Source organism: Bos grunniens, chromosome 8, assembly GCF_055505025.1.
Source record: "Bos grunniens cultivar Pamir isolate PY7600 chromosome 8, Bosgru_T2T1.0, whole genome shotgun sequence".
Classification (NCBI taxonomy): domain Eukaryota; kingdom Metazoa; phylum Chordata; class Mammalia; order Artiodactyla; family Bovidae; genus Bos; species Bos grunniens.
In genome coordinates, this window is record NC_141172.1 from 12404023 (window position 1) to 12425866 (window position 21844).

Genomic DNA, 21844 nt, shown 5'->3' on the forward strand with positions numbered 1-21844 from the left:
GTGTACACTCTTGCTTAAGGAAGGCCTAGTGATTACAGGTTTTAGGATAATTGGATAGAAGAGGAGAATGGTTTGGAGTTCAGTGTAGGAATTGTTCTTATATAATTATGGCAATGAACATGGCCATAAGGGAGTCAGTGCTAACAAATCTCAATCTTAAATTATACAAAAAATTTAAAAAAAGCTTGACATTCAAATTTGTTTAATATGAGCAAAGAGAAAGAAGAACTTGAAAATAATGAATCATAATGCCATTAACTCAATATTTTAAATATAAGGGGAATGAACAAAATGCTGTTTGGATGCTGAAAATGTAAATTATAATTGTCACTTGGATAATGATGATTAATAAATCCCACAAGTGTATATATTTGAAACAGAGGACACATACTATTAATCAGACCCTTGAGAGTCATCATCTCAAAGTAAGAAAATAAAAAGGTACAGTAAAATGGTAGAGAGAAGAATAAATCAAAGACAAGAGAGTATTTCAAAGAGTCGCATGATACAGAAGCAGATTGAGGACAGCATTTCAAAAGAGGAAAGGTTGTTCAGTCTCTCCAACTGTGGACAGTACATCAAAGATCATGGGGCTTAAGAAGAATAATCAATTTTTCCAGAAGAGAATGACACAACCTTTGAGGGATCAATTTCTGTAGAATGGAAGGGCCAGAATCCGAAGTACTAAGATAGTAGAAAGGGTATTGAAAAAAGTAGAAAATTTTAGCAATCAAAGGAATATGTAGCAATGTCCAAGCAAGTTACTTTTGAAATGAGAAGGCATTATAATCAATTCTGAGGTTTAGAGTGGACTATTCTTCGTTATAGTTGGGTATTTTAAAGAAACATTAGTATCAACTCTTCACAGAAACCTTTTTATGTGTCATATAGAACTGTGCTGAACACCTCATATATATTATCACATTTAAGCTTCATATTTTAAGACAGGAAATGTGCATATTTAACATTCCAGGAGACTGGCTTTAAGAGACAAAGTAACTTCATTAAAGTTACAGTGCAATATGTGTTACAATCTCCAGCTGTACTCATAGATTTGCCTATTTCTCTATTTTTCAGTTTTGTATAACTTTGAAGCTCTCTTTTTAGGCACCCACACACATTTAAGGTTTATATATTTCTGATGAATTCACCTTTTCGTGAGTCGCCCTGTATCTTCTAAGACTTCCTCTCTAGAGATCTACATTGATATGAACCTGTACAAAACAACCTTCTTTACTTTCTGAACAGTTTAATTTTTTTCATTTCTTTATCAAACCTAACATCTTTATATTTCAAATTAATCTCTTTCAGACAGTATGTAGTTGGGATTGACTATTTTATCTAGTTTGTTATCTACTTTTAATGGGACTAGTTAGTCAATTTACATTTAGTGGAATTACAGATCTGATTGGGCTTGAAGCTCCCATTGTTTTTTTCCTTTGAACTGTTACCTCTGGATTAATAAAAAATGTTTAGTATTTTAACTACTCTGTTGGTATCATCAGTTATATCTATATATTTTAGGGAATTGTAACACTCTCTCATCAGAATCTACATACCAGTGATATCATGTAAAATATAGGAACCTTGCACATTTCACTTTCCTTTACAGTATCACTTTCTTGGTAACATTATTTTTATATATTTTACAACTCACAATAGGTGGTTTTCTGCATTTAAACTGTAAACTGACTTTTAGATAGATAAAAAGAAAAAATAACGTTCTTTAAAGTTACTCAAGGAGATCTTCCTTCTGGTGGTGGTTTTTTCTTTCCTATAGATTCATGTTCCCTATCACTTAAAGTAAAAGTGAAGTCGCTCAGTCGTGTCTGACTCTTTGCAACCCCATGGACTGTAGCCTATCAGGCTCCTCCATCCATGGGATTTTCCAGGAACGAGTGCTGGAGTGGATTGCCATTTCCTTCTCCAGGGAATCTTCCTGACCCAGGAATTGAACCCGAGTCTCCCGCATTGCAGGCAGACGTTTTACCGTCTGAGCCACCAGGGAAGCTTCCCTGTCTTTTAGGCTGCTATCATTTCCCATCAGCCTGAAGAAGTTCCTCCATATTTCTATTAATTCAGATATGGTGGTTACAAATTCTCTTGGTCTTTGTCCAATCTGGATAAGCATTTTTGCCTTTATATTTGAATAATATTTTCATTGGATATTGAATGAAGGTAATCCTCACTGTATATAATTCTGATATGTATGAGTTTCATTTACAACGGTTAGTTAAATAATACCAATCCCCCACATTTCAGTTACCACTGTGTATTAGGAGTGAGTACAAATTTTGCTGCTCTCTCTCCAATCCACAAATCTTTGTATAAGTAAGAAATGCATATTAGGATTAGCAATCAGTCACGTCTTTTCTTCCAAAGTCATTCAGTGACTGATGAATGCACATCTGTTACTCAAGTAGGGGAGCAAAGTGTGTCCGTGCGTCACATTCCTGTGCCTTGGTGATAAACTGCTGACATTTTACAAATACAGATACTTAGGAAAGGAAGCTGGTCAACACTGATGAAAGTGCAGTCAAGAAACAAAAAGATACAAAACTTAAAGTGAAATTGAAATTGAACATAAATGGAGTTATAGACGAATAGCTATCAGAATGTTGACACTGCTGTCATTCAAGAGACTCAAGTTATATATCCGTTAAACAAGCACTTTCTCAAATTACAGATACTTTACTATCAAAATTGATCTATCACTCTCTGAAAAGGAAAGATGACTCTAAATTTAAGATTGTTTATATTTGGGGATCAAAAACCTATTTAGTAGCCTCATGGTAGCTTTAGAAACCATTTTCAGAAATATGATGTATACATGATCTCCATACAGTTTGAGATGTACATATAGACACTGATGCCTACTTAAAAAAAAAAAAATAGTGAAAGTCACTCAGTTGTGTCTAACTCTTTGGCAACCCCAAGGACTATATAGTCCATGCGATTCTCCAGGCCAGAATACGGGAGTGGGTAGTAGTAGCCTTTCCCTTCTCCAGGGAATCTTCCCAACCCAGGGATCAAACCCAGGTCTCCTCCATTACAGGCAGATTCTTTACCAGCTGAGTCACAAGGGAAGCCTACCATAAAACAAAAACGCAGCTCAGAACTGAAATCTTTTCATTTCTCACACAAACTGTGTATGCTCTTCTTTAAAAACTGAGTACACTTCAAAGAACTGCACACACACACACACACACACACACACACAGAGTAAAAGATAAAAAGGCAATTTTAAAAATTCTGAGGCAATGTGGAAAATTCACACTCAAAAAAATAACTGTGGTTAAATCTGTAATTGGCATGGATGTAGTATTTAAGCTGCTAAACGTAAAGCTTTCAGAAGTTCACATTTTCAGCTGCTTCATGCAGTCCTGGATTTACTTGGGAGGTATTTCTCACTCAGGAATCATGAGTGAATGTTGCTGAAAATGCTGGTCCTCCAAACCTTTTACACAAGAGTATGTCATGTGTTTTTAAATAGCCAGATTCCTAATTCCATTTTCCACTGAATAACAGCTATCATTTATAAAAAAGGAAAGGAAACACTGACCTGCGGGTATTATGCAGATTCTAAACAACCTGTTCCTACTTTTAACATGAGGCACCATCACAACATCATGTGTTTGACTGTGATTATGAAATGACTCCGTTATATTCCACCCCTACACTACCACCCACTGGCATTGTGAAGAGTACACGGACAAGGATAATTTATGCTGCTGCTTAAGTCGATAAACTCGGAGAACTCATTCATTTCCAATTAGCCTCTTTTAAGAAATCTGTGCAGTTCTTCATAAATGACCAGCAAGTAGCGGAAATGTTTCCAACAATGAACAGTCTCACAACTGAACTGTTTTGTCAGTTCTTAACCTACCTGATCAAACAAAATATGTTGTCTCTCCAGGACATGCATGTCATTAAGCACTAACGACAACGCCATTGAAAAGGTTCATGAAGCATAGTATCCTACACTAATGTGATTTGAAAGTCTTATTTCATTACATGCCTCTGTCATATTGAATTAGCATCATATCACAATTATCTGTTGTTTACCCTAATAAGAAAGGATTTCTTGTAATTAGATCTCTGCCTCATATTTACAAAAAGACAGATATAATTTGGAATAGATTAACTACTGTTAAATGATAAAAATGACTAAAGCAGAGGGAGATTCATAGGATAATTTCCCCTAATCACATTTTCCTTTCTGTGTGTGTGTGCACATGTGTGTGTAACATATATACAGACAAATACACACATATATATGTATATACATATGTATATATATATCTCCTTATATTTTTTGATCACATGCCTATTAGATGTAAGATAGACATAGATACAGCATTTCTCTGTGTTGATTGTTGTGCATATACATATACAAATGCATATATAATTCCTATTACATGTGAATAGACATTTGTATATAAACACATGTATACATATATGAAGTGAAGTGAAGTGAAGTCGCTCAGTCGTGTCCGACTCTTTGCGACCCCATGGACTGTAGACTACCAGGCTTCTCCATCTCTGGGATTCTCCAGGCAGGAATACTGGAGTGGGTTGCCATTTCCTTCTCCAGGAGATCTTCCCAACCCAAGGATTAAACCTGGGTCTCCCATATTGCAGGCAGACGCTTTACTATCTGAGCCACCAGGGAAGTCATATATATATATATATATATATACACACACATATATATGTATACATATATGTTTATATATTAATTAAACCCTTCATTTATGATTCAAGTAAGTAGGAACCATGCCTTGTGTGTTAATAAAATATTCATATAGAAGTTTCAAATTAGATATTTTAGGTTTCCCTTTTTAACTTAGAGAATTTCATATTTTAAAACTAAAGTACCATATACATAAAGTATATTTGGGACATACATTCATCATCTTTAAAACTATTCCAAGTATGACTTTTGCTTATCATTTAGTCTATCACCCAGTATTATTTGAGAAGCACAATTGTTAATATTTTTATGATTTTGTTTTGTTTTAGTTTTTTAAATGTTTTGGACTCACGTATCATTTAATTGTATTTTATTTTGATGATCAGAGAGTTCCTTATTGCATAGAGTTATCTGAGAAACCTACATGCTTTATAGGATATCTTATTTTATAAGGTATTTAATTCACCTATGTTAAGCTGTACCTTTGTAACATCTCTAACCATAAATTAGTGTCTTTTTATTGTTAAAATCATACCACTGAACTGTGTATGAGACAAGCTAAGCACAGAGAAAAAATTGTATTTGGTAATTGGATAGAGAATGAGGAAGAAGTTGAAGGCGGTAATTTTCAATCATTGCATTTGTTTCCCTCAGATGAATATGCTTCAGGAAATGTATGGCCTCAATGGATCAAAAAATACATAGATAACAGTTAACAAATATTAATTTGCTACTCACTGAGTAGAGACTTGTCCACAGTCTCATGATATTCAAGGAACCATTCTGTGACTCATGAAATATTAATCATTATTTTATTTGTCATCTGTTAATATGAGCAGCACTACTGAATTTCTCTAAGGCTGATTGTTGTTTCTAAACCAGTCCATTCTGAAGGAGATCAGCCCTGGGATTTCTTTGGAAGGAATGACGCTGAAGCTGAAACTCTAATATTTTGGCCACCTCATGGGAAGAGTTGACTCATTGGAAAAGACTCTGATGCTGGAAGGGATTGGGGGCAGGAGGAGAAGGGGACGACAGAGGATGAGATGGCTGGATGGCATCACTGACTCGATGGACGTGAGTCTCAGTGAATTCCGGGAGTTGGTGATGGACAGGGAGACCTGGCGTGCTGCGATTCATGGGGTCGCAAAGAGTCGGACACGACTGAGTGACTGAACTGATCTGATCTGAAACTGTCTTGAGTTTCATCTTAATTTCTCCTGCCACAGTTGTGCAGCTAGATTAAATCTCCTCTTTTTTCACTAACTTCTGAAATTGGGAGAGGACATATTTCCCCCAGCCCTTTAATTTTCTTTAAAAAAGATGAAGTTTCTCAACATCACCTATACATAGAAGTTCCATCTTACTTTGGATAAATGAAAAGTGACATAGATAATTCATTATATCAAATATCTCAATATTCATAGCTAATGGTTATACTACAGTGAACAGAATATTAACAGCATGGTACCAAATAGATAAGAAGTTGCAATATAAAGTGCTGACTGCTAAAAAAGAGAAAAAAAAAGGAAAACATAGATTGGCAAGTCTAAGGAACACTAAGAGAAAATGCTATTATGAATAAAAAGAGAATCATGCTGTACATGCTCTGCTTGCTTATTTATTTTGTTCTATACTGACAACTGGAATATTTGTGGAATATGTTCCACAAAAAAGTAAGGCTTGTAGTATTAAAAAAAAACTTTTCCTCCATTATTCCTTCTAGTGATTAATACTTAATATTCTGAGACTCTTTTATATATAAATTATTACACTAAAGTTTTCTGCCTTCTGTGTCTGTCATATAAATACAATAACCTTAAATATCTGTTATATAATTGATGTTAAATATCTTATGTCTGTATAAAACAGATCACTTATTTGTACAGTAGTGTTAAAGGAGTATTATATATTGTTATATATATATTTTTTTAATTTTATTTTATTTTTAAACTTTACAATATTGTATTAGTTTTGCCAAATATCGAAATGAATCCGCCACAGGTATACCCGCGTTCTCCATCCTGAACCCTCCTCCCTCCTCCCTCCCCTACCCTACCTCTGGGTCATCCCAGTGCACCAGCCCCTAGCATCCAGTACCATGCATCGAACCTGGACTGGCGACTCGTTTCATACATGATATTATACATGTTTCAATGCTATTCTCCCAAATCTCCCCACCCTCTCCCTCTCCCACAAAGTCCATAAGACTGATCTATACATCGGTGTCTCTTTTGCTGTCTCATACACAGGGTTATTGTTACCATCTTTCTAAATTCCATATATATGCGTTAGTATACTGTATTGGTGTTTTTCTTTCTGGCTTACTTCACTCTGTATAATAGGCTCCAGTTTCATCCACCTCATTAGAACAATACTGGAGTGGGTTGCCAGGCTCTTCTCCAAAGTTATTTTTAAGTATAACCATATAAAAAATATATATAACAATATATTGTTATATAACTATATATATATATTGTTATATAACTATATATATATATTGTTATATATATATATATAGTTAAATAACAATATATTGTTATATATATATTTTTATATGGTTATACTTAAAAATAACTTTGGAGAAGAGCCTGGCATCCCACTCCACTATTGTTGCCTGAAGATTCCCATGGAGAGAGGAGCCTGGTTGGCTATAGTTCATAGGGTCACAAAAAGACATGACTGAGGCGAATGAGCATTAATGCACTTAAAAATAAGTATACGTACAAAATAGTAATTCACTAAATCCTTATGGTAAACAATATAGCTTGATCTCATATAAAGATAAGAAAACTGAAGTTCAGAGAAAATGCCTTGCCTAAGATAAGGCAACACCTTACACATGAAGATATGATTTAAACAGATACCTACATGGCCGGATTTTCCATATATTTAACTGTTATTCACGCTGGACTCTCTAAAGTGGCCTTCATTGAATAGTTTTTTTTTTTTTTTTAACTCCAACCTAATTCTGCATGCATGAATAGATGATGATGATGTGATGATGGTTGACACATTACCTTGACTACAGAAAAAGGCAAGGCTGGAAGATACCTTTATCATGATAGCCACTGAAGCTGCTAGATGAACCCCTGCATCAGGTTGACTGAAATGCCTAATCCAGGCAAAGAAGGACTAGGGCAGAACCTCCCTACACAGCACCGGCAAAGCAGAGCTATCCTCTAGAGCAGCAATCACCAGCCTTTTTGGGACCAGGGACTGGTTTTGTGGAATACAGTTTTTCCATGGGCCCAGGTGAGGGGGATGATTTAGATATCATTCAAATGCATTATATTTATTGTGAACTCCATTTATTTTATTATTACATCAGCTTCAACTCAGATCAGCAGGCATTAGATCCTGGAAGTTGGTGACCCCTGCCCTAGCACACACCAGATCGTGCTAAGCTGAAGAGAAGATTTAGCTGAAAATAAGCCCCTCCTCAGGTGCTGAGTATGTTGGAAGAAGCCCGGAGAGTGCATATGAGAAATCTCTGAACTGAAATCAGCAATGAGGAAAAGCAGTCTTAGCTAAGATTCTACAAAGCAAATCTGACATAAAAGAAATCTAGTTCTTCCAAGGAAATATTTCTTTCTAAAAACTGAGAGAGAATATACTCGATGAAAGGAATATTAACACTTAGGAGTTAAGCCTTTTTAAATGATGGTTTGCCATACACATCACTGAATAAAAAAATATCTTTTTTTCATTCTCTGAAAATATATAAAATAAGAGCAATAAAAAGAAAATGAACCAAATTACTTGGTTAGAGAACTGTGACAGTTTTATCAGCCATGTATTACATTTTTATATTTGTTTAGATAATAAGAAATTACTTTCTTTTTAAAAGTCATAAAAACCTGAAATCTAATGAACCTCTACAACTTTCCTCAGAGGAAATATAAATTTCTTATTATAGCCTTAAAAGTTCTATCAACATGAATTTACATAAATACTAAGAAATACAAGTGAATCTATGACTAGGTTTATTGGTTTCAATATTGCTACTAATATCTTCCCTTATTTACTCCACTGGCAACAATTTGGCTATTTCCCAATAACCACTTAGCTTTTTGTCATGCATCACATTTTATTGTGAACTTTTTATTAAACTTTCTCTTTGATCAAATCCTCAGCTTTGGTTCTATGTTCTTAGTTTCAACAATAGCAACAAAAATATTGACTATGAAAGCAATAAGGTTATAAAACCAAGCATCAAAATCTGCACCATTACCCCAAATATTGTACTTAGAACTCATCAAAATTATGCTTTGGAGCCATAAAACCTTAAATACATTTTTTTTTTTGGAAAGCCATTTGCATTTTTCCTTTCGTGTCTATAAATTTTGAAGAATATAGTTTTTTTTAAGGTAACATGTATTATTGAATATATGTCAATAATTTTTGTATTGGTTTTTTGCTAAAAATATTTTCCTTAAATATATACTTCAAATCAATGCAAAATGATAAATCCAATGTTATTTTAAATTTAATAATTGCTTTTAAAAAATAAAAACACTCAAAGTTTATATGTTTCTTCATCTCATTTAGCTTTAATACATTCAGTTCAGTTCAGTTGCTCAGTCGTGTCTGACTCTCTGTGTTCCCATGAACCACAGCATGCCAGGCCTCCCCATCCATCACCAACTCCTGGAGTTTACCCAAACTCATGTCCATTGAGTTGGTGATGCCATCCAACCATCTCATCCTCTGTCGTCCCCTTCTCCTCATGCCCTCAATCTTTCCCAGCATCAGGGTCTTTTCAAATGAGTCAGCTCTTTGCATGAGGTGGCCAAAGTATTGGAGTTTCAGCTGCAACATCAGTCATTCCAATGAACACCCAGGGCTGATTTCCTTTAGGATGGACTAGTTGGATCTCCTTGCAGTCCAAGGGACTCTCAAGAGTCTTCTCCAACCCCACAGTTCAAGAGCATCAATTCTTTGGTGCTCAGCTTTCTTTATAATCCAACTCTCACATCCATACATGACTATTGGAAAAACCATAGCCTTGACTAGACGGACCTTTGTTGGCAAAGTAATATCTCTGCTTTCTCATATGCTGTCTAGGTTGGTCATAACTCTCCTTCCAAGGAGTAAACGTCCTTTAATTTCAAGGCTGCAGTCATCATCTGTAGTAATTTTGGAGCCCAAAAAAATAAAGTCTGACACTGTTTCCACTGTTTCCCCATCTATTTGCCATGAAGTGATGAAACCGGATGCCATGATCTTAGTTTTCTGAATGTTGAGCTTTAAGCCAATTTTTTCACTCTCCTCTTTTACTTTCATCAGGAGGCTCTTTGGTTCTTCTTCACTTTCTGCCATAAGGGTGGCATCATCTGCGTATCTGAGGTTATTGATATTTCTCCCGGCAGTCTTGATTCCAACTTGTGCTTCAGTGAGCCCCGCGTTTCTCATGATGTACTCTGCATAAAAGTTTAATAAACAGGGTGACAATATATGGCCTTGACTTACTCCTTTTCCTATTTGGAACCAGTCTGTTGTTCCATGTCCACTCCTAACTGTTGCTTCCTGACCTGCATATAGGTTTCTCAAGAGGCAGGTCAGGTGGTCTGGTATTCCCATCTCTTTCAGAATTTTCCACAGTTTATTGTGATCCACACAGTCAAAGGCTTTGGCATAGTCAATAAAGCAGAAATAGATGTTTTTCTGGAACTCTCTTGCTTTTTTGATGATTCAGTGGATGTTAGTCATTTGATCTCTGGTTCCTCTGCCTTTTCTAAAACCAGCTTGAATATCTGGAAGTTCATGTATTGCTGAAGCCCGGCTTGGAGAATTTTGAGCATTTAATACATGATATGGTACAACTTATTATTACATCTAATAATGTAAAAATTACTGTACAAAGCAAAAACATTTTTTAAACACTTTTTAAATATCTCAGTAAAAATCTTACCAATATAAAATTATTTATTACTATTGGAATATAGAGACTGTGTTGACTTTTAGCCATTATATAGTAGCAGGGGCTTTCCGGATGGCTCAGTGGTAAGGAATCTTCCTGCAATGCAGGAGACACAGGAGACATGTATTCAATCCCTGTGTAAGGAAGATCCCCTGGAGAAGGAAGTGGCAACCCACTTCAGTATGCTTGCAGGGACAAAGAAGCATGGTGGGCTACAGTTCATGGGGTCACAAAGCGTCCAACACAACTGAGCAACTGAGCGCATGCACACACACACACACACACATATAGTAGTAGTAACTGGATTTACACTCAGATAAAATAGTGAGATAAATGAAAAATGTATGGAATGATCATTCTCACATATTTGACAAGAGGCAGAACTAGACAGCAATCTGTAAGACAAAGACCCAAAGGCACAGATTTGCTGTCTCAAGGAGTATTCCAGCCATAGAACAGGGGCCAGGATTCCAGAGCAGTCTTGTTGAGTTGTGGAAACAAATGCAGAAAAGCTCAGAAAGTCTGAGGGGACTAGGTATTGTGGAGTAAAGTTGCAGGAAGGAAAGAGATCTGAAGAAAAAAATGATGCTGGAAATCTGCATTGAGATCCTTTTGTACCTTTGCTGAAAGCGCAGTTCTAAAGGAACATCTAACCATGCAGGCTCTGGTGGAGGCTGATTCAATCTCAACCTTATTTTCTCCTAATCAGCCTTAGTCACAAAAAGTCCGTCCTAGGGGTTTTGTTCCTGGGGACTGATGTTCCAAAGGCTGGCCTTTTTGGGTTAAGTACCTAGAAGACAGTTTAACCGTTGAGAGCTACTTTAACCCTAGGGAACTTTGATCTTAGTCATGTGAATAGTTAGAATATACACTACCTTTTTGACTTCTTCTATATACTCAGCCATTACTCTCCTGTGTCCTAATAGCAATGAGCAGTTTCATGAGTCAAAATTCAGTAAATCTGAGAAAAGCGATGGTGGCACTTCCTTTCCTTTTTTTTTGGGGGGGTGGGCATAAAATGCACAATCTTAAATGAATTGAGTGAGACCTAACTTGACAAATATAATGGGAGAAAAAAGAATAGTACTAATTCCTTCTCATATTCTTATTCACTAGATAAAATATCTGTGTGTGTGTGTGTGACTGTGTGTGTATATTAGCAGTTCAGTTGTGTCTAACTCTTTGTGACCCCATTGTAGCCTGCTAGGCTCCTCTGTTCATGAAATTCTCCGGGCAAGAATACTGGAGTAGCCGTTCCCTTTTCCAAGGGATCTTCCCAATCCAGAGATTGAACCCAGATCTCCTGCATTGCAGGTGGATTCTTTACCATCTGAGCCACCAGGAAAGTATCAGTAGATTCATCTGGACACAACTGAGTTTCAAGAGAGGTGTAATTGAAGGTCCATTATATAGATCAATGCAATATAAGTTTATGAAAGGATGGGTGGTCAGGATTGAACCCTCAATTCTTACTACCTAAAAACTGCTTAGCTTCCCCACCATTTAAGAATACCTTAAGAAGTGCAAAAGCATCATTACCCCTCCTCTAGCCCCCGCTATTTTCCTACATACTCAGATTTTTATCATGTTAATAGTCATTAGATTGGGCTTCCCTGGTAACTCAGTAATAAAGAATCCACCTGCAATGCAGGAGATGGGTCAGGAAGATCCCCTGGAGAAGGAAATGGCACTAGCATTCTTGCCTGGAAAATTCCATAGACAGAGGAGCCTGGTGGGCTGCAATCTCTGGTGTCACGGAACAGTCAGACTTGACTTAGCAACTAAACAAGTCACTAGATTTGAATTCAAACTTATTTGTATTGCAGATTGATTCAACTCAACCCAAAGTGTCTTTGTATGATTAGCATTGCCCTTCCCATAGAGATAATAAAACACAAAGATGAAGTCAACTGCATCATAAATCCAATTATCGTTCTATTGTGACTAAATCAATGAATATCAATTGACTTTGCTAACCCAGTATGTACATCATACCTTCATAAAAGCAAAATCTCTAATTCACTTATATTTGATAAATACCAGTTTTGACTTTTTTGTAACTACTGTCCTCCATTCCAACAAAGATCCAACAAAATATGGAACAAAATTTGTTCATTGGCTTTGGCAATAGCTCTTGATTTTTGAAAAGCTGATAGTTCTGTGTACAAATAGGAGCTGTGAAATAATTTATTTTTCCCCCTACTGGCAATGCTTCTAGTATATTGGAAGCAAAACAATTATATATTTATCAATTTGAATTGTTTTCCTCATAAATTTCTTCATCAAAATAATGATAGTGGGCTTCCATTTCTAGAACAAAATGGCCAATTGATTTTAATTAAAATGATACAGTATCAAAGCCTGTCAGAAACAGACATGGATTCTTTCTAGATAACTGGAGGAAGAATGATTGCATCAATTATTTTAGAGAAGAATGAAAGTTAATGTTCTCAAAAGTTAATGAATATAAAATACAGCTAAAATTATTAACATGTTTAACTACTTTTTTCACATAAAGTTTCATATCAGCAAATATAAGAATTAGCCTGAATAGATGTCTCAGATGGATATATGATGGAACATTGTGATAATTGTAAATCATAGTGTAAACTCTCCTATAAATTTTGGCATCTTTACCTCTTTATTTATGTCACATGTAGAATATTTCAGATGTACACACAAGAATAGATAATATAACATACATACGCTGCTAAGTCACTTCAGTCATGTCCGACTCTGTGCGACCCCATAGATGGCAGCCCACCAGGCTCTGCCGTCCCTGGGATTCTCCAGGCAAGAACACTGGAGTGGGTTGCCATTTCCTTCTCCAATGCATGAAAGTGAAAAGTAAAAGTGAAGTCGCTTAGTCGTGTCTGACTCTTTACGACCCCATGGACTGAAGCCTACCAGGCTCCTCCGTCCATTGGATTTTCCAGGCAAGAGTACTGGAGTGGGGTGCCATTGCCTATATATATATATAGGAGAATGGGCTGGGCAGCCTAAGCCCCAGTGATCTGAACAAAAGGTTCATCCTCAGTTTTCTCCATGCCCATGGGAAGCTGTTTACCCGGATTGGGATGGAGACGTTCCCTGCAGTGGCTGAGAAGGTCCTCAAGGAGTTCCAGGTGTTGCTGCAGCACAGCCCCTCTCCTATTGGAAGTACCCGCATGCTACAGCTTGCTATGCTATAACATACATGTATACACATGTGTATGTAAAACAAATAAGCGTGTTTTTATGTATTACTGAATTGTTATTTAATATTTTGTGAGATTTTTTCATATGTATATGTGTATCTCAGTGTTATAAGTATCTTAATAGTAAGCCATGACTTTTGACACTTTAAAGCTGAGGGGAAAAGAATGTGTAAACAAAACAAAACAAAAACACATAAGCCTTCCCCAGTCTCATTTTTCTTTTCTCTTAGTAGAATTTGTTTCCATGAATACTTACTATTTGTTTATATTCCTTTAAATATTAAATGAAAATTGTTCTCTGCTATTTAAAATTTTGATACATGTCACAATTGCAATTATGATTGCCATTATATTATGAGATATATCCATGTTGATAGATGGTTGCTATAATTAACTTAAAATTATGTACTTTGTATTATTTTTATTTTTCATTACCATGCATGGAAATTCCTCTCACTATTTATCCTGAAAAGCAATGTTTTAATGCACAGTTTGGAAATTTACAAAGCAACCTTGCATTCCTGATATACTCAACTCATACATGATGTTTTTGTATGTTGCTGCATTAGATTTTCTAATACTTTGTTGTGAATTTTTTCATCTGTGTTATGAGTAATATAGGCCTATACATTCCTTTTTACTGGTTTTAGTATCAAATTAATATTGACTTCAGAAAACAAGTTGGACGTTGTTTCTTTTTTATGTAGTCTCTGGAGGCTTTTGTGGATTATTGATATTAATTCTTCTTAAATGTTACTCGAATACATTCATGAATATATCTAGGTCTATTATTATTTTATCAGAATATTTGTCTATAGATTTACTTTTTAAATAAATATTTAGGATATTTAGAGGTCAGTTTCTTCTTGTGTTTAGATAATTTACATTTTCCCAGTATTTGTTCTTTTTATTTGAGTTTTCTATGTTATAAGTATAAAGTTGCTCATACTATTCTCATATTCTTTTGAATTACATTGAGGTTTATAATGCTGTATTCACTTTTATATTCCTGAAATGTTTTATTTGCATATTTTTTTTCAATTTTCTACTTTAAGGAGTCTGCACATACTATTGTTATTATGTTAATCTTTTCAAAGACCTAATTTTCATTTGTCTTTTTTCTTTATTGTAGATTTATCTTCTTTTTCATTGAGTTTGATTGCTCCATTTGCTATTTTTCTCTGATTTTTGAGGCGCTAATAGGCATATTGGTTCAAAATTTATTTTAAAAAACCTTACCTTCTGGAGTTTTAGCCTTTCTTATCCCCTAGTATGTGCATTATGCCTAAAAATTTCCCTGTAAACAAACTTTAGCTGCAACACATTTAATATTTTACTCTATTATACTATATATCTGTTTCTAAAGCCCATTACTTTGTATTGGACCTGTGTGTTACTTAGATTAATTTCCAAACTAGAATATTTTCTAATTATCTGACTGTTTCTGCTACCTTATATCTGTGAAGGGCTGTAGTTTTGTGTACATATTTTTGACTTTATCTTATATTTGCTGAGATTTGCTTATTGCCCAGCTTGGCCCATTTTTGTAATCTTTTTTACAAAAAATTACACTAGAAAATAATGTTTGTTCTCCAAATGGGGGATATAGTGGTCTATGCATATCAAGTTGTTGAATTTGTTCTTAATGGTGTTCAAATCTTATCTTTAGTATCTTATTTTTCCACTTACTTATCTGTAAAATATAGAGGTTTATTAAAATCTTCAACTATAATTCAGATTTCCCTACTTCTTCTTTGACCTTTCTGGATATTTTATTTATGGTTTTATATGATGTATAACTATTCTATCCAGTAGAATAGCTGCTAGTCTCATATTTCTACTTCTATTTAAATTAATTAAATTAATCTAGTGAAGATACAGAACATTTCTATCATCCCAGAATATAGCACTGCTATATAATAACATTTATACAAATTTAGAGTTATTATACCTCCTGGTAGCTAGAAAGTTTATGACAGTGAAAGATCTTTCCATATCTAGAAATCCTGTGTTGTTTTTTGTTTTTAATTTCTCTTTGCCTTATGTTTGAGTAATTACACAAAATTTCTTTAGGTTAGTTTTGCATGTCTTATTTCCACTTATTGTTTTTCATTATTTTTGTCTACATACACTTTTAGATAAAAACTACTCTAGAGCAATTAATCTTTTTTAAACTTGTTTTAGCACGAATGCATTTGAGTTTAAAGCTAACATCTTATTATATACTTTCTATTTATCCTCTCTGTTCTCTGTTTTTCCTCATTTCTTTTCTTCTTTTAGTTATATATTGTTTTGTTAACCCCTGTTTGCCTTAACCAACTCAGAACATACAGTTTATTATTGTGGTAACTGTGATGGCTTCCCTTCCAAATTAAAACTTGCATCATTAAATTAGATAAAATTAGTAAATATCTGGTCCTCTCAGCAGACAATTGATTTCATTTTCAACTTATCAATTTGTATATGATATTATTTTTAATATTTTATTTATACACATAAAATTCCTTCATTCCATCTGTAATTTCCCATTAGGAAATTTTTCTTTTTGACTAAAGTGCATTCTTCAGATTTCCTTACTGTGCATCAGTCAGTAGCATCTGATTGATTTTTGTTCACCTGAATTTTGCCTTCATTCTTAAAATATATTTTTGGCTGAATTTAGACTTGTATAAAGCAGTCATTTTCTTTTATCAGACTTAAGATATACCTCCTGTTGTTTTCTGCCTTGCATCTTGTATGGAGACATCTGTGTGATGTGATTGTCATTTCTATAAAGATAATTTGTCCCTCCTCTCCTGTTTTAACATTTCTTTTTATTCTTGGTTTTCTTTAGTTATCTCTGCAAAGTCTTGGTATGAATATTTTTTCAATCTATTCTTTTAAGAATCTGTGATTTGGGATATTTGTTTTACAAAATTGCAACCATTCTCTCCAATATTTTTTTCTGTGCCTTTTCTATCTCCTCTCCTTCTTTCTTTATCTCTTCTCCCGCTGGCAGTCTTGTGTTAGACTTTCAGTAATTTTCAATTCAAAATCTCCTATTTCATATTTGCTTTTGTTTGCTTTCCTTTAAAAAGTACTTCTTTTTTCAAACTAGGATTTATCGCTCATTTTGTTGTTATTGTATAGTCTCTAAGTTGTGTCCATGAGACTCCATGGACTGTAGCCTGCCAGGCTCCTCTGTCCATGGGATCTCCCTGGCAAGAATATTGGAGTGGGTTGCCATGTCCTACTCTGGGGGATCTTCTCGACCCAGGGATCGAACTGTGCCTCCTACTTTGATGGGAGATTACCGTGGAACCACCAGGGAAGATTATTACTCATATTTCTCTTTAAATATTTCCATATTTAAAAGTTTTTAAAAGAATCAGTTACAAAATTCATTTCAAGTGTAAAGTTTTTACATCCTAATGGAAAGGAATTTTTATTTTTTTGTCTATCAATGCATTCGATTATTTTCAGTATTTTATTATCTTGTGTGGGTAGTTAGAATTCTTGAGAATTTTGACTCTCCCTCCTCACCATTCTTGGATCACTTCCTGCTTTCTAGCACTATTTCAGTTGCCTCCATTCAATCTTACAGGCCCACAATAAAGAACCGAATCTTCCACAAATTTATGATTCTCCATCCTATGGTTCTGTTTAGCAGATACAGACTAAACACAGCTAATGATTTGGCTCAATTCTTGGTTCAGAGATTATGTTTGAAATGTCCCAGGATTTACAGGCCAGGAATGATTGATATCATTTTACTTTTTTTTTTTTTTGATATCATTTTACTTTATCTTTTTTAAAATTTTACTTTTTTGTCTTCATTTACAAAGTTTTTGGTAGAAGGACCAGACTTCATTGCCTGGTTTTATATAGTCAATATGGTTTCGACTTACCATTTTACAAGAAGCAATTTACCCTGGAGAAACTTAATTCCTGCCCACATTCCATTCTTTTTGTACCTAGAGCTCAACAAGTCTGCAGCTTCAGCCTGGCTTGTTACTGCATGTTTTTATTCTATTTCTGGACACAGAGATTGCATTTGAGTCCAACAGTGCCTTTTAGGTTTTCTTCTTTAATATTTCATCATTCATTACTGTATGTTTAGAACAGAGGGGGTGATCAAAGCATGAACTCTGTGCTCCAACTTGACCTGAATGCTAGTGGCATTGATTTTTTACAAAACTGTGTAGCTGCTGTATAGAATATTAGACCTTCCAGTCCTTTAAGCATATCATATTGACCACAAACATAAAGATGAAATTATAAATTATGCAGCATGCAGAGAAGATAATGGAAGCAATGCCTCTATCATTGAAAATGTTTTATGTAATATTGAGTTTTATTTTTCCAAGATATTCAACTTAATTGCCAGGTACAACTTTGCTGTACTGTTTTATACCTACAGACTTAGAACTGGTTTTATTTTTCATAAGGCATATCTTTGCTAACATTTCAAAGCATAACTCTTTGATTTCTAGCATTACTGTGAAAGATTTTTTTCCACACTACCATTTTTTTAAAAGTAAAACCATCTCATATTATTTTGTTAATCCTGAACATGATACTTCTGTTTAATAATTGAAAGAAATGGCTCAAGGCACAAAACCTTAGGTCTACCAAAAAAGTTAGCTTTTTTTTTTTTTTTTACTTTTTGTTGGACTTTGAAGTTTTTCTTCATGTATTATTTTTTTGCTTTTCAGTATTTGTCAGGTTCATATTGATGAACATTGGTTAAAGCAGAGCCACTTAGATTAAACAGAGCAATATAGTATCAGTATTAGCTTTTTCCTTTAAGACATTTGGTCATTGACTCTCCTATAAAGTTGGGGGAAAATTAATAGCTTAACTCCATAGAATTTATATTGGGCTGTTATTGAATAAAGTTCCCCATACCACTAGCTGCACTTGACCATTGATGTATATTTTGTGTATAAATACATTAACAGAGTACTATCATATTGCACTGTCACTGTGAGGCGGAGTGTTCATTTAATGAGGCTTGAGATTGAATGTGCTGTTGAACACTATTGATCACAGGTTTGCAGTGAGCTCCAAAAGAATGATTTAACTGTATATTTGTGCTGCATTTTAAAGCTGTGAATAAAAAGGTAGTATACTAAGACTCAAAGTATGCAACCTTAAGGGAAAGTTAAATTTCAGGAGGTATTTTGTCAAGCAGATCAAATCTCCTCCAATGTTTAACTTGTTTTTGTAATAGATCACTGAAATAGGACAATAAATTATGTAAATCTCATGATAAAATATATTTTACCAGACACTGTCAGTGGTAATTTTAAAAATGTTATTCACTTAATGTATATACTTTGATACACAAAGTTAAACCTGGAGTTAGAGGGCAGTTTATTTGAGACAACTTTCCAAAATATGAACAGAAAGTAAAATGCTAAATAAAAAAATCAGCACTTGAAAGGAAATGAAAAGATACACAACAAACTAACCAGAAAAATTCAGAATGATATTTTTGAACATAAATGCATGCCTTTTTATCCTATCCAAATGATAGAAACTGTTATACAATATCGTAAGTATGATTAAGGCAATAGCCAAGAGAAAAACACTATGTTGTCTGTTACTTTATTTGCCGAGTTCACAATTTAAAAACCAAAAGTATTCAGATTAATACAAATCTCCATGCCACAGATACCTGAGAAAGATTTACTCCTTAAGTGGTCATAAGTTGGACACTTATTGATGAAGTGTGCTTCAATTTAAATAAAATTACTCCTTGTCAGGCAATGTTTTCTGTAAATGGCCAGAATAATTATATTTGCTGCATTCTAATCAACTTGGTTAATGATAAATAGCCTAACACTATCTGGATAAAAGTTTACTTTTTTTTCCCCTCAAATATGCTGAAGAAATGCATTTCCTTTTTTTTTCCCCCAAAGGATCAGGAATTTTGTATTTTATTTTTTTAATTTAATTTTATTTTTTAACTTTACAATATTGTATTGGTTTTGCCATATATCAAAATGAATCTGCCACAGGTATACATGTGTTCCCCATCCTGAACCCTCCTCCCTCCTCCCTCCCCATACCATGCCTCTGGGTCGTCCCAGTGCACCAGCCCCAAGCATCCAGTATTGTGCATCGAACCTGGACTGGTGACTCGTTTCATATATGATATTACATGTTTCAATGCCATTCTCCCAAATCATCCCACCCTCTCCCTCTCTCACAGAGTCCCTAAGACTGTTCTATACATCAGTGTCTCTTTTGCTGTCTATACAGGGTTATTGTTACCATCTTTCTAAATTCCATATATATGCGTTAGTATACTGTATTGGTGTTTTTTTTTCTGGCTTACTTCATTCTGTATAATAGGCTCCAGTTTCATCCACCTCATTAGAATTGATTCAAATGTATTCTTTTTAATGGCTGAGTAATACTCCATTGTGTATATGTACCACTGCTTTCTTATCCATTCATCTGCTGATGGACATCTAAGTTGCTTCCATGTCCTGGCTATTATAAACAGTGCTGCGATAAACATTGGGGTACACGTGTCTCTTTCCCTTCTGGTTTCCTCGGTGTGTATGCCCAGCAGTGGGATTTCTGGATCATAATGCAGTTCTATTTCCAGTTTTTTAAGGAATCTCCACACTGTTCTCCATAGTAGCTGTACTAGTTTGCATTCCCACCAACAGTGTAAGAGGGTTTCCTTTTCTCCACACCCTCTCCAGCATTTATTGCTTGTAGATTTTTGGATCGCAGCCATTCTGACTGGTGTGAAATGGTACCTCATAGTGGTTTTGATTTGCATTGAAGAATGCATTTTCATGAATAAGATAGCAGAGGAAATAATTGTGGAATATCTGAGATGGTATTGGTTCTAATATTCCTCTTAGTGAGTTATGTTTCCTCAAAGTGAAGAATTGTAGCCATCTTCAGATCCATCTGCTTGGATTGCTCTGCTTGGAATTAGGCTGAAGAATTACCTGTGAATAAGGCAAAGATTCTCCACCTGGATATGTAACCTGGACATATTGTAATAAATAGAAGTAGTTTTACAAGGATATAAATAAGATAATGCAAATAATTTTAACCTAAATAAATTTCAATTTGGATGATATTAATCAACTAATAGTTACAGTTAGTTTTAATGTTGTAACCTAATGGTAAATTTCCTAAGCCCATTAGGTTACAATGTTAACTAAGAAATAAAAATAGCAAATTAAAAAATCAATTTGTGTCCTCATTAAATTAATCACTCCTTCTTAAAACAAGTACTATTTCATTTGAAAATTCCATTGAATACTGATTTGGAAAAAATCTGAAAAATATTTCAATTTACATATTTAGCTCTTCATCTTAAATTTGTTTATATTTTTTATAGTTATAATTGAATTTGGAAAACAAAAATCTTTTTGAGGAAGCAGATGATTCATGAAAAAAGTTAAGAATAAATATTAAACTGAAAATTAAAGTTTTAAAGTAAATTAGAATATCATTATAAATTAATTTTAAACATAACCATAAAGAGATTAAATAATTTGAAATATTACTTTAAAAGACCAAGTCAATCTTTGTTTCTGACCTCTTATTTTTAGTGTGTAGGATTGCAAGAGCTTTCCGTGTATTGATTTTATATCCTTTGACATTACTGCATTCATTGATTGTAGCAGTTTTCTGCTGGCATCTTTAGGATTCTCTATGTGTATCATGTCATTTGCAAACACTGATAGTTTTACTTCTTCATTTCCAATTTGGATTCCTTTTATTTCTCTTTCTTCTCTGATTGCTGTGGCTAGAACTTCCAAGAGTATCTTGAATAATAGTGATGACAGTGGATACCCTTGTTTTATTTCTGACCTTAGAAGAAATGCTTTTAGCTTTTCAACACTGAGAATAATGTTTGCTTGGGTTTTCATATATGGCCTTTATTGCATTGAGGTAGGTTCCTTCTATGCCCAGTTTCTGGAGAATTTTTATTATTAATATAAAGGGGTGTTGAAATTTGCTGAAAGCTTTTTCTGCATCTATTGAGATGATTATGTGGTTTTTACTCTTCAACTT

At 34.4% G+C, this 21844-nt stretch overlaps 1 long non-coding RNA gene across 19 annotated transcripts in view; it reads left to right on the plus strand.

Moving 5' to 3' along the window:
• LOC147366675 (uncharacterized) overlaps positions 1 to 21844 on the plus strand; it is a 486700-nt gene that overhangs the window by 38489 nt on the left and 426367 nt on the right. The gene's annotated exons all lie outside the window — the stretch shown is intronic.